Source organism: Ambystoma mexicanum, chromosome 3q (genome assembly GCF_040938575.1).
Source record: "Ambystoma mexicanum isolate Mex_15411 chromosome 3q, UKY_AmexF1_1, whole genome shotgun sequence".
In the NCBI taxonomy this organism is placed as follows: domain Eukaryota; kingdom Metazoa; phylum Chordata; class Amphibia; order Caudata; family Ambystomatidae; genus Ambystoma; species Ambystoma mexicanum.
The window spans coordinates 473,859,146-473,874,343 of NC_090926.1; positions in this window are offsets into that span (position 1 = coordinate 473,859,146).

Consider the following 15,198-nt stretch of genomic DNA (forward strand, 5'->3'; position numbering starts at 1 on the left):
TCCAATGTTGGGGCAGGATGCTGAGTCTCCAAGGCCTGGGCAATCCTGGCCAGGACCTGCGTCACTGCTGACAGCTCCTCGCCAATCGGCCTGGTACTTGACTCAATGGCCCCTGTCATGGCTGCAGTGTTTTCACGTGCCTCCTGCCTTGTCAAGGCACCATCAGAAACATACTGCTTGATGAGCCCTCTGAGCTCCTGCTGCCGCCCCTCAATTTGGGCCATGCACCACTCTCCATCCCAGATGCCTGTTGAGGTGGATGGGACATCTGCCGAGGGGCCCAATGCAGGTGTGTCCTCTGGGGGGCTCCAGACCTCATGGATTGCCTCTCCTCCTGACTAGTCCAGTGGAGTGCTATCGGGGGTGCTCAGTGGGGTGTGATGGGGATTTGCTGGGGGCTCGGTGTGCATACCACATCCATGGACATGTTGTCGTCCTCAGGTAGACATTCCTCAGCCTGGCACTCTCCTCCATCTCCACTCCATCTCCACTCGCACTGTGGCTGCTGCCTCCTCTATGGAGCTGTTTGTGGCTGACAGGGTCCCGTCTGTCACTGCCTCAGGGTCGGTAGATTCCACCTGTTTCCCTTCTGTTGGTTTTGCAGCAGTTCTATGCCACCTCTGTGCCTTGGCATCTTATGTTGGTATTGGCTTGGGTGGCAGTTGTTGCTTGACAGTGACTTTTGATGTGGATGGCCTTGTGCCATCATCCCTGGCCCTGGCCTTTTTGGATGGTGTCCTGGCCTGTGCCACTGTATCCTCAGCATCACTGTCAGATTCTGTGCCTGTGGGGGACCGAGAGAAGCACGGCATCAGTGATGGTTGTACATGCATCATGCATACGTTGGTATTAGTGCAGTTGTACGCATGTGATGATTTGCTGTCTTGGAGTTGTGACATACAGGTTGCTTGCTATATGGGGGGGTTATTCAGGCATACGTCAGGTTCTCACATGTGTCAGGTGGTGTATGCTGTGTCATAACTTTGTATTGTGGACTGCGTGCAGTGTGACACATGCCGTTTAGCTGTTTGTGGGGTGTGTCTCAGGTATGGCATTGGCATGCTGCATGCATGTTGATGTGACGGTGCTGCGGACAGCATCTAGACAGGGATGTGTCCATGTGTGTGTGATGGCCCATGCATTGGCTTATATTGCTGTCACATTTGTGGCGCATCATCATGCTTTGGATTCCAGTGGTTTGTATGGACACTCACCTCCATATGCCAATGACGGTACTCCACGCTCCATGTCTCCGACTCCCTCAATGGCCTCCATGCCAATCATACTGGCACATGTTTCCTCCCAGCTGGTGAGCTTGATGGGGGAGTTTTCCCCCGCTGCCTCTTGACAAACTGTGGCTCCAATTGGCCGATAGAATGTTCTGCACACGTAGGCGTAAGTCATGCCACCTCTTTTTCACTTCTTTGATGGTGCAGAGGGTGGTGCTGACCGAATTGACCTTTCTGGCCACTTCCTCCCATATCTCCCTTTTTTTTTTGCTGCAAAGACCACATCACCATTCTTGGCCACAGTGTCTGCCAACATATTCAGTTCATCCTCCGAAAAGCGCACCTTGCGCTGACGGGAGGTACCTTTCTTAATGGCCTTGGGCATTGTGCTGGAGATGTAAGTGTTGGTTTCTGGATCCAGGTCCTGTGTGTGGAGGATTGCAATGGATCTGCCGATGACGGTACTCCACGCTCCATGTCTCCGACTCCCTCAATGGCCTCCATGCCAATCATACTGGCACATGTTTCCTCCCAGCTGGTGAGCTTGATGGGGGAGTTGGCCCCGCTGCCTGTTGCCAGACTGTGGCTCCAATTGGCCGATAGCATGTTCCGCACACAGAGGCGTAGGTCATCCCACCTCTTTTTCACATTGTTGACGGTGCAGGGGGGTGGTGCCAACAGCACTGACCTTTCTGGCCACTTCCTCCCATATCTCCTTTTTTTTTGCTGCGAAGACCACATCACCATTCTGGGCCAGAGTGTCTCCCAACATATTCAGTTAATCCTCCAAAAAGCGCACCTTGCACTGACGGGAGGCACCTTTCTTAATGGCCTTAAGCATGTGCTGGAGATGTAAGTGGTGGTTTCTGGATCCAGGTCCTGTGTGTGGAGGATTGAAATGGATTGTGTTTTTCAAGATGGCCGCCGTCGCATGTCCCATTCCGGCGCAATGATGTTACTTCTGGTTCCGGTATTGCCGGGCCCGGTATTGCCAGACCCGTTATTGCCGGTGCCCGTTATTGCCGGTGGCCGTTATTTAGGGGTGGGTGAAGGCAGAGGAGGTGACAGCGCTTTGCATGATACCGCTAACAGGGTTTTTAGGGTCATTAACGGCATGCCGGTACAGACATTACTGGCATGCCTCTATGTGCATGCACGGATTCTCGCAATCGGCCACTGTTAGCAGTATCAGTGCTAACTGGAAATGGTATTGCCTCCATGCCAGTAAGGTTTGGTTTTTACCGTGAATCTCGTAATGAGGCCCACTGACTTGAAACACCTATCTGACACAAAAAAAAAACGTTATTTTTGTAAATCACAGTTGGTCAACTCTCTAAGGCTTGCTATGTATGGACGTATTTATTGACGCATAGTTGGATGAAGGGTATAATTTGGGAATGAAATGGCACAATGTGGACGTAGACAAAACCTGGTACATTCTATCCAAATTAATTGACTGTGTTTGTTTTTGTGTGACCTTCAAATTGGCATTACTTGGCCATGGTAAAACTGAAGGTTCCTCAAACCCAGTAGTATTTTGAGGACTTGTGGATTTTGTCGGAAAAATGCAACAGTGTTTAAGGGCACCTATAAATCAATCCAGAATGAGCAGCTGAACAGTATGTTGCGAGTAACAAGGTAATTTATTATTCAAGAGTTATGAAGTACAGAATCTGTTGCTATTGAAGATAGTGACACAACTGATGTCTCTACCAAGATTTAATTTGTATTAATCTTTCGGTATATTGATGAAAAAAGCAAAGTAGCCGAAAGATTTTTTTGTTTTAATCAGCTAACAGACTCTTTGGCAGAAACAATTTCTACAGCGGTGCTTGAAGAACTTAATCTTGTTTTTCCAGAGCCCTGCAATAAACAGAAAGTTATAGCTGTTATGGTGTTGCCAATGTGATGAGTGGAGCATCTGGTGGAGTCCAAAAAAGATCAGGGATGTGCTTCCAAATGCACACTTCATCCGTTGACATGCCCACACGCTTAATATAATCGTGGAACAGTCTGTATCCTAGGTTTCCTTGGTGACAGTCTTCCTTGGATGTCTGACAGGCTTTACAGAATTTTTTCCATGTTCCCCGAAAAGTATGCAAGTTCTTCAGGAAACTGTGGCAAGAAGACTTCCAAGAGGGGAACTTTAACCTTCGTACTATCGGTATTTTGTATGAGCACAGAGAAGATCTAATCAAATGCTTTGAAACTATTTCAACAGGGTGGTTGGAGCTAGTGCTGTAGTTAAAGCCAATATTTGTATCCAAACTCTTCGGGACCAGAGGTTCCTCTTCTTCCTCTTCTTATTTTATGATATAATGTCACATGTTGACATTTTGTACAATCAACTACAAAAGCGAAAAATGTATGCTGTATCTATATACAGAAGGAGACAGCATATTTTGTCAGTAACATCGGCAAGTTGTGGGAATCCACAGATGACTTAAATGCTGTACTACCAAAGGAATCTTTCTTTGTTTATCCACAACTTAAATTCGAGACCCTAAATCAAGCAGCAAATTAAGTTTGTGATACAATCAGTGAAAATGTCAAAGAACGCTTTACGTTCACAGAACATTTAGTGAGTGCCACATTGTTGCAGGGTGACCTCTTTCAGAAACACCACCGATCTTTCCGAGCGGAAACTGAATAAAACTATAGAAGCATACCCAACGCTAAAAAAAGAAAACGGCATACTGAATTATCCATTATGTATGGTAGGCTTGTATTTCAGCGTGCCAAGGGTGCTCTTCGTTTATATGATTAATTCATAGACAATAATATTGAGGACACCTTCTCAGTGACAGTTATTTTATTGAAAATACTCATCACAACACCAATGACAACAGCGGTTTCCACGCAGTGCCTCTCCATTCTCAAATGGAAAAAAAACTTTCCTGAGAAACACGACGGAAGACCGACTAAAATTTCTGTTTAAGTGAATAACTTACTTGTCAGTCCATTTGCTGTGCTGGATTGGTTTGAAGTGTTTGTTACGAAGAATTACTTGAGAAACCACATTTTTCCAAATAGATAAATATAGACTAATGTGTTTATGATCACTAATTATTACGGGATATCCACCTTCTACCTCCGGTTTGCATATACATATATGGGCACATATGTATTCACATATCTGTAATACATGAACATATTGCACAGTTTTGAATATCTAATATGTTTAAAAAGGAGTGTTTTTTTTTTTACTTTTGGTATATTTCTGTGGTCCAGTTTTTTCTAACCTTGTTAAATGAGACTTTGCACTTTTAAACAACTGACAAGTTTAATAAGAGTTTTTGTATTTGTTTGTGGTTTGTATATAAGGTTAGATTTTGTGTTTGCTGTATATTTGTAAACTGAAACTGTATTTTAGAAGAAGTGAAAGGTTTATTGAGCTATGTTGAATTTTGTTATGGTCGGTGTGTATTAATGTCCACCTTTGAACATATATTCTGTATGCTGAAACTTTGAAACAACTAGAAAGTTAAATAGGACATTGTTTTGATTTGTGGTTCGTATCAATGGTTAGGTTTTGCACTTTGATACTGGTTGTAAACTGAAACTGCATATTTCAACATCTGAAAGTTTATTAAGCTCCATTGAGATGTTTGGTTGTTGGTGTGCCTCAATGTTTCATCTAGTACATGAAACGTGGAGAACAACAAAAAAGTTTAATTAGACATTTTGCCAAATTAGTCCCAGTATATGCAATTCGGTATACGTTGGGAATTATTTCCTTGCGAGCGCAGTGGAAATATTGGGGGTCATTACGAGTTTGGAGGTAGCCATGGCACTATTAGCGCCATGGCTGCCTCCAAACCTGGGTCCGGGTCCGGTCTGGCTGAATGGGGACTTGCCGGGACATTCCGAATTATGGGTACCCTGTAAGTCCCCATTCAGTTGACCATTCCCCATTCCCATTTGATCCCCCATAGGGCTCAATGGGAATGGGGAAGGTGCTAATAACGGGCCTGCAAATTGCGGGCCCGTTATTAGCTCCAAGGTCCCTTAACGGGACCCGCAGAGCACGGCTGGTCAAACCAGCCGTTCCAGCTGGGACCCGCTAAGGGACCTCAGAATAGGGCAGTAAGGGTTTACCGGCACCGGCATCATTACCGGTGACCGTTAACCCTTACCGTCCAACTCGTAATGACCCCCATTTTCTTTGGTGAGAACAATTCTATGTCCAGTTGTGGGCTCCCTGGTTGAGAATTTGAAAATCATTCTCAAGTTGGGACCAGCAAATGGTTGAAGGAGTTGTTTGAATATTGTATCACCCTGTCATTGTGAGTAGCTCTGTCGTGGAGTTAATAGTTTATCCTTGCAGAGTTAAGAAACAGTTATTTGAACACGACTGGACTGGCAATATTGAGAAAATGCATGAATATCCCTCATTATGCCATCTAACGTGGGAGTATAGGAAACAAGCAACACTAGCCCCCTCTATAGCAATTTATCAAGCTAAGTTGGTAAGGCATGCCTTTCGACACCTTCGCTGGAATTTGTGCCAGAAAAAACAGATTTTGATCAGACTTGGCCATTTGTAAGCTGATCAGATGAGTTGTCGTTTTTGTAAGGACATGGCCGAGCGTGAAACCATAAAGTATGTATTGATAGTCTGTCCAGTAGTTCAGGGGTTAAGATGGAACCAATAAAATAATGTTTATCACTCTTTGAACGGCAGAAGGTGAGCAAGTGTGGTCCGCATGTCTGTTAGGTCATACAACCTCCATGGTAATTGCAGTCATCAACTTCTTAAAATCTCTCAAATTCGAGTAGTTATTCAAGTGAAATTGTTAGTGAAAAATGCAATGGGGTGGCTATAAATTGAAGGTAATTTAGTATAAGCAGTAGTTTTATAACTGGAGGGTTTTTAGGTTCTTGTCTATTAGGTTTGTTTAAAATGTATGAATAGATGGGAAGTTTTGAAATGTATTGACATGTGGATTGTATACAAATTGTATGCAAATCTTTCTTATTTTGATCATAATGTTTTTTGTTATGGATTTGATTCTTAGGAAAGTATAGGGGAGGGTCGCTGGATTAATGTTTTGTATTTCTATTTTTTTGTGATATTTAAGTTTTTCTTTTTTTCCTCTTTTGTATCTCTTAAAGGTACATTTTTGTTCAACCATAAAATACAAAAATTAATATAATGAGGCATTCTCTATTTTGATTTTTGTTTTCTATTTATCGTCTATTCTGGATATGGATATCCTTTTTTGCAAAAATGTAATTTTGTAACATTGAACAAGTAAACAAGTTAATATTGAGTTTATTCAATTTCTTTTATCTGGGCGCCACAAGTACCAATTTACTAAATAGTAGCTATTGAATTATTTTGTGTTATCAGTGTATGGCATTAAGCTTGCATTTCTGTGTTCACTGTTGTAGTGCTGATGCAGAAAAGAAGCAGAAGCATTCCGCAGGTAGGACAAGAATGTTAATGTGCTTTTATTGCGGTTGATACTGAGGTAACATTGTTTTCACGGCACAAGGTGGATAGCAACATGAGCATGTGCTACGTGGGGCAACATTACTAGGGATGCTATTGCTGGAATTGCATGGCAATGCCTAACTGGGGTAACGCTAATATGAGATCACTTTTTTCAATGGTATGGCATTAACAACGTGTTATTAACTGGACCGGGAAAGCTTTAACTCAGTTTGCAATGTAAAAAGTTGCAAGCCATTTCTTTTACAACTAGGATGGTGTCTTAAGTGGACACATTTAGGAGTGCTCTGGTGTATTTAAGCATCACCCAAGGCAACTGGCACATTACATATCCAATTAGCAACTTACTGAGAATTTGAGCAACACTTAAATACACTTTGTGTGGTGTCCTGATGATTTGCAGAACATTCGGATTGTATTTTTTTATTTTTAACTAACATACCCAGGAAGAGTAATATGGATTATGAAATCATCTGTCACATTATTTAAGACAGGTGAAATTCCTGCAGGAAAATTAAATAAGTAGCCACATTTTTAAAGGGAGCACACTTTACCCAGCACTAACCCTAATGATGGAAGCATATTCGTGCCCTTGTAGGAGATGTGCAGATACTTGATTTACTGCTGCTAAATGGCCCAGGGTACTGTCAGCAACCTGTCATCTCTGGCAGTAGTATACTGTGTGAGTTCTCTTCTGAGAACTGCTTGTATTTTAGGTTGTTTTGTCCAACTTTTCTTTAAAATTGTGCTGGAAAATGCACAATTTCCACTCGTAATTTCCCCCAAAATTCTTTGGTGAGGGGTGGGAAGGGGAACCCACCCGGACACCCGTTTGCTGAGTCGGACTCGCTCGCTGCCCTCTCTCGCTCAATTATTTTACGCCGCACCCCCTTAAAAGTTCACCAGCCACCACTGTTGGTCTTCCGATTCTCCTCTGCTTCCTTCTCTCCCATCTCGCTACTCTTTGATGTTTCTTCATATTGCATTTTTACATTGTTTTAGCTTTGTTTTGAGGTGATCAGCACTGTCCTTTTGTTCGTACCTCTTCACAAGATATTTATTTTTCTACTTTTCCATCATCTTGCGCCATATCAAGACTAATGAGAACTATGCCAAGACAGGAATGTATTCCTCCACTCTCCTTCCTCAGGTGTTTCCAGCTGTTAACAAAGTCTTACTCTCTGTTATCAATTGTGCACACATTTGTTCCATATAAACAAAGTCATCTTCCTTATTTCTACAATCTGCTTCTATTCTTCTACACGGAATGCCTGTAATTTCTGCACCTATCATTCCTAAACACTTGTCCCCAATATTTTCTGGCGTTATTGCATGATACTCATTCATTTTTTTTTAATGTTCCTTCCAAATGTCATCTGCAAAATGTGTTCATAGATTCGCCACTAAAGATCGACACCCCGTCTGATGTGTAATGTAGTTGATTTAATATCGCTTGCTGGGTAACGCTATCGAGTCCTTCATGCAGCTAACGTTATACTGTGCACTAACTCTTACAATTCCCCAAATCTGCTGAGGAAACAAAACCCAATTATCAGGACACGTTGGGACATAGCCACCTGCTTACTTTGCCAGCACTATGGGATATAGCACGAGTTTGCTTTTGTGCTCTTTGTTTTAGTTGCTCTTCTAGGGTGTATAGAATATGTTACCCTATTTATAACATGTGCCATTTCTCCATTTGCACAATTCTTTTCGAGAAGGTTTGGACAGGACAGCTTTCGAGCCCTTATGCAGGTTTATGTTCACAAGGTACGCATTATTTGCAGTGATATTCAGCATGATTTCTGCCCTCCAATTTGCTCCCTATTTTCATCCACTCTTGGACCAATTCTTCTTTTGCTTTATTATTTTCTTCCTCTGCCATCTCCTTCTCATCTCTGAGTCACAGCAGGATTACATCACCCGTCTGCGCCCTTCAGGCTCAAAAGACTCACGTCAGCGCAAAGCGCTGGCACGAAGCCTGTATGATGCTGTTCTGCAGTCAGCAGGTCCCACTGCTGGTGAGTGAATCAATGTTTTCTTTGTAATATGCAGGTTCTGATACTAGGTCTCCAGTTCACAATGGTACCCCATTATAAGATTTAATTTTAGACTTTGCTTGGATATTTTATATATTACAGAAACGTGGTTTACCCAGGACTGTATTCAAATCATAAAACATTGGCGTGGTGATTGGATAGCCCTGATTTACAATCACTAGTAGACTTTGTACAACATCACCCCACTTTGTTGGGATGATGTGTTACAAATATGCATTTTAAATCCTTTTCTGGCACCTAATATTTCCATCAGTTTGTGCTCTGTTACTATCCTTCTCCGTCTCTTTTCAAATGACTTTAGTTGAAGTGATTGTCCTCCTTAGTTCTTTGACTACAACTTGTATTGCCTATGGTGATAGTCTGGCAATAATTGCCTCCCAATACCCTCTGAATTTTGCCATAATTGTAAGTGTGAGAAACCTGAGGGTATTCTCCCAGTAGGACCTCGAGATCTCTTCAGGTGGCCAGGACACGGCCATTGCGGTTGGATCCAGTTCCTGGGGGTGGATAGGGGAACTCGGGGTTATGCTTGAGGGAATACCCCAGGTAAGATGCAGTACCATTACGGGGAGGGTGGTGAGGGGAATGAAGTCTCTGAAGCTTTTATAAGGTTTTCCCACTCATCATCTCTTCCACCCATTGAATCTTCCTTAGCCAAAAGTAAAGCCAATAATCCATTCACATCTGGTAAACTTGTTTCGAACCACAACTCCCAGACTCCTGCTTTCCTTGGTTCTTACCCAGATACCCCCGGACATTCTTTTTCACATTCCTCTAGTTATTCTGTCCCGAACACCCACTCTACTTGTGTTAGGCACTACCGTTTCCATAAACCCCTTGATTTATTTCACGATCCCAGTTATTCCTGTCTCCTTCAAGAACCCTACCAATCCTGGGCATCTGATTGTCACTTTCCAAGCTCTCAGGCTGCTTTGACAAATTCACTACACTTCGCACAATCCTCCAAATTCAGGTCACAATACGAACTCAGGTAATTCTCATTTATCTCAAACACCCTCCAAAACCTACCCTTCCTAGATCACCCCAAACCCAAATACGAAAGCCATAACACCACGTGACACCTCTTTCCATTCCAATCCTGTAGGATACTTAAATACTCCAACCCCCACCCCCTGTTCTGACACAAACACCTTTAAACACCCAAAACAATGGACTAATGTAAACCCTGTCTACTTGACACGCCCCAACCCCAGTGTCAGGCAAAGTCAGGCAATTAACTTCAATAACACACACCTGATGGCCCTTTCCTTGGAGTAAGAGAGCACAGTACAAGCACGGCAGACAGCATGACAGCTACACAGGTGTGACAGTTTAAGATAAGGGGAAAGGCGGCAGGAATTGAGAGGGTGGCGAGGAAAAAAGTGACCTTGCCCTTTTCATCCCAGGCCTGTGAAACCTTCATGCAAGAGAGCCTAAGACTACGAACAATGGCACAAGTGTCTTGCAGCAGATGTCAACGGTACACAGAGAAAACTTATGTCCATAAGCAGGACCGAGGGAAGCTCCTGCACCTGTAGTACCAGCAGTGACTCCAGGAAAGCCAAAAGCCAAGCGGTTTATCACAGCCAGTGAGTCGAGGGGAGTATCGATAAAAACCATGCTGTGTTGAGTGAGAGAATCGCAGAGTGGCAAGTCTGAACCAAGTTTAATGAACTGTGTAAAGAACTGTAAAAATTGTTAAGGGGAAACCAGCTGCAGAAGGAAAACCGGCACACGTGTGTGCTAATTCAAGAGACTCTGGTTGATCCCCATCAGAGTGAAACTACGGGTATCAGAAGGCCGTAGGAGAATCGCTGAAAGAGGTCAAAGTGGTGAAGTGGGAGAATGAGATAACACCCTCCCCCCAATCTCATCCAGACCATGGCCTAGGGGATCACGGCCCAGACACCCTCCACGAGATGATTTTGCCTATTTGCCAGATGACAAAATACCTTGGTTCAAGAACTTACACATAAGAGGAGTATGCCCACCTGTAAGATCAACACCAGGCCCCATGGCTCAAGATGATACCTGCGGCATGGATGAACTCGACTAGAGCAATGACTACAAGTATCCACATCGTTAGAGATGCCATGACGACATAGCCAACAGACAAAAGCACACGTGCCACCATGCACACTGGTCACTCACACACCAACCTACATGAAGAACATACTCAGTGTTATGACATAGCGGACCGTCACACTCACGGACACGCATCTTTTTTATTTTCCACATAGGCCTTCTACAACACCGCAGAAACGCAAGACGCCTGAAGAGATCGTGTATATGCTTGCTGATGCTTCCTTGCCTGCTATCTCTACAAGACGCTATCACGTATACTTAGCTCTGCATATGACGATTTGGCACTCCATGACCACGAGAGACCCATGAACTGAGCCTGAGTAGGCCGTGCGCAAGAGTCCCCAGGTTGGAGCCTTGCAAACGAAAACCCCTTCAGAACGGAATACAAGTGCTGGTCAGACAGAACAAGCCCCTAACGAGGGCCCACAGCCAAGGCCACAATGTTGCAACTCGCATGCCAAAAGCCCAGCGCCAAGGTTATACCTGCAAATGCTGAGCCTCCAGATGCAGAATACTAAAATCAAATGCTCATAATTCTGCTCCAGCCACGGTCTCTCCACACGTGACCAAGCCGAACTGACCAGGTGCCAAGTCTACGAGACAGAGAAGCAGCCAGGGTCTCACAGGTTCAACAACGAAGCGGCAAGATGGACACCTACAGCGACGGGAATGACTCGCCTATGAGCAGACCTGTCCGTTGTTTGCACAAAACACATAGTTGCACATTGTTGCTAATGACAGGTAAACCGCGAGCTGGGAACGACGATGGTCCCAGGCTTGGGGGATCGCGGCAGAACCAATCAGAACACAGGGGGACTCACTACTGACGCCATTTCTCATAGCAAATTACCAAGGGTCCCCTTGTTGCAATTCTGAAGTAACAAATGTTAGGGACAGCCCTAGTATACCACCTGATCTGGTCCCTTCCAATAACAACTTTCTCTATATGCTAATCATACTAACCCTACCACTCGGAGAGCCAATCCTGAGTGGCGATAGGTTTTTGCACTAACTTTCTCAGGTGACGCAGGTAGTGCGTCATACTGTAGTAAAAAGGGCCCGCGAGCCCCTCTGAGAGTGGCTTTTTTTGCGCTTTCTCAAATGCATACAAGAAACCCGTCACTGCCGTTGCAATAAACCGCAGTCTTAGGGGGTAATTCATAGAATTCAGCGCACAAGTGGTGCACGCGGATGCCGCACAGTGTGCACGTGCGAATCTCTGCGCCAGCCGCGTGCGCTAAAATCCATTTCCACGCACAGCGTATTCATGGATTTTACCTACCAAAACCAGCCGTGGAGCACAGTGGCGCAGTGACCCTGCAGCAGCGCCAGTTACGCCCCCAAGAACGCCTGTCGCGCAGGGAAAAGCCATTAAAACCCTGTACCAGCACGGCAAGCGGGGAACGTGTATTACTGGGGTTCACGGGAAGTTTCACACACGATTGGCCCTGTGCGAGTGGGGTACGTGTATTTCGGCGGTGCGCGGGAAGTTTCACAAGCGAACGGGCCTGTGCGAGTGGGGTACGTGTATAACTGGGGTTTGCGTGAAGTTTCACACGCGATTTCAACAGTGTACGTGTATTACGGGGTTCGCGGGAAGTTTCACATGCGAAAGGGCCTGTGCGAGTGGGGTACGTGTATAACTGGGGTTCGTGTGAAGTTTCACATGCGATTTCAGCAGGGTACGTGTATTACGGGGTTCGTGGGAAGTTTCACACGCGATTGGAGCAGGGTACATGTATTATGGGGTTCGCAGGAAGTTTCACACGCGAAAGGGCCTGTGCGAGTTCGGTACATGTATAACTGGGGTTCGCGTGAAGTTTCAAATGCGATTGGACCAGGGTACGTGTATTACGGGGTTCGTGGGAAGTTTCACACGCGAAAGGGCCTGTGCGAGTGGGGTATGTGTATAACTGGGGTTCGCGTGAAGTTTCACACGCGATTGGAGCAGGGTACGTGTATTACGGGGTTCGCGGGAAGTTTCACACGCGAAAGGGCCTGTGCAAGTGGGGTACGTGTATAACTGTGGTTCGCGTGAAGTTTCACACGCGATTTCAGCAGGGTACGTGTATTACGGGGTTCGCGGGAAGTTTCACACGCAATTTCAGCAGGGTACATGTATCACGGGGTTTGCGGGAAGTTTCACACGCGAAAGGGCCTGTGCGAGCAGGGTACGTGTATTACGGGGTTCACAGGAAGTTTCACACACGATTTCAGCAGGGTACGTGGATTTCGGGGGTGCAGGGCAGTCCTACACGTGAATTGGCAGTTTGGGTCCCCCCAGTTGTTCCCTCAACACCCTCCACGGCCCCTTCAGGCAGCCCATCCACCATGGGCATGCACCCCAGCCAAGCCACATGTCATCTTGCACTACTGATCACCAACACATGACCCCCTGCAATCCCATCCCCACCCCCCGCAGTGCAGGGCACCTGCCAGCAGGCCCCCACTCATGTCCCACTCATGTCCCCTTGCACCCCCACCCCCCAGCACTGAGGGGCACCTGCCAGCAGGCCCCCACTCATGTCCCACTCATGTCCCCTTGCACCCCAACCCCCCAGCAGTGCAGGGCACCTGCCAGCAGGCCCCCACTCATGTCCCACTCATGTACCCTTGAACCCCCACCCCCCAGCAGTGCAGGGCTCCTGCCAGCAGGCCCCCACTCATGTCCCACTCATGTCCCCTTGCACCCCCACCACCCAGCACTGAGGGGCACCTGCCAGCAGGCCCCCACTCATGTCCCACTCATGTCCCCTTGCACCCCCACCCCCCAGCAGTGCAGGGCACCTGCCAGCAGGCCCCCCCTCATGTCCCACTCATGTCCGCTTGCACCCCCACACCCCAGCACTGAGGGGCACCTGCCAGCAGGCCCAAACTCATGTCCCACTCATGTCCCCTTGCACCCCTACCCCCCATTAGTGCAGGGCACCTGCCAGCAGGCCCCCACTCATGTCCCATTGCACCCCCACTCCCCAGCAGTGCAGGGCACCTGCCAGCAGGCCCCCACTCATGTCCCACTCATTTCCCCTTGCACCCCCACCCCCCAGCAGAGAAATGCTGATCTCATGACACAAATCAAAAGTCAACTATGTACATCAACACATGTCCGTCACACACATACACTGGTTGGCATTGCTTGTGTAAACCCACATTTTCACATGTATCAACCCAATGAGCGAATCCCACACATGGAATTAAAAAATGAAAACGTAATATGTACATGAAATCAAAAATGAAATGAAAGCATACCAAAATATGAAAAATGAAATGAAAAGCATGTGAAAAAGATGATTGAATGAAAATGATAACCAATCCATATAAATTTGAAAGAAAAACAGTCCAAAGTCACCCTCCAACAACGCAAATCCAAAGTAAATGTAAAAAAAAAAATCCATTGCTTCATGTTCATATTTAAAAAAAAGAAAAATCAATCCATAGGCCAACTATATACAATCCATTGTCAAAGGATGCAAAGGGTCCATGATCCCAACCAAACAAATGAAACCTACCTAACTAACTAAAAAATATAACAATATACAAATTTGGGTGGCATAGTCCATTGACCACAAATAAAAGGAAAACGTAAAGGAAACCTAACTCTAAAAACTATTTACAAGGGCAGCGGGCTAGTCCGATGGCTCACTTTTGGATGTCCCGGGCCAGGGCATCATCGAACTCCTGCTCAATGTCCTGGAGGCGGTCCTCTTCCATGGCCCCGAGGGTTCGCAGGCACGACAACATGTTCTCCTCCAACTCCCTGCGAATTGCCTCGAGGCACTCTGCCCCCCCCCCAGGGCCCTCCGCATGGAGTTCTCCGCCCTGACCATCGTGAGCCGTGCCTCTTCTGCCCGCTGCCGCTCCGCATTTATAGCATGGCCTAACTGCTGCCACACGGAAGACACTTCCAGTCCTGGGTCCTCCTGACTTCTGGCCGATGGCTGCCCCTCCGATGTCGAAGGCCCCGAGCCATGATGGCTCCCACCTTGTTGCTGCTGCTGCTGTGCCTCTGCCTGTGCCCTGGCTCTTGCTGCCTGCACATCCTCCTCCGGCTGGGGTGCAGTTGTTGAGGTGGCCACCCCTGCTGGACGTCCGACTCCCGACTGTGGCAGGGATGTGTCCTCCACCAGCCTGGCCGCACGGTCAGAGGCAGCTCCACAGGGTACCCAGGTGATACATGGGTGGGAAGATGGCATGGAGGATGACTGGGGCATAGGGGGTTCAGTTGAGGAGGGGGTCAGAACAAGGTTCAGAAAACGGAGGAATCCGGCCCTGGTGAGCTGTCCCAGTAGGTCAACGCGGTCAACGAGCCATCCGAGAAGACGCGCAGTCTCCTCATGAAAAGACTGCAGGTCAGCTCGCATGGCCCGTT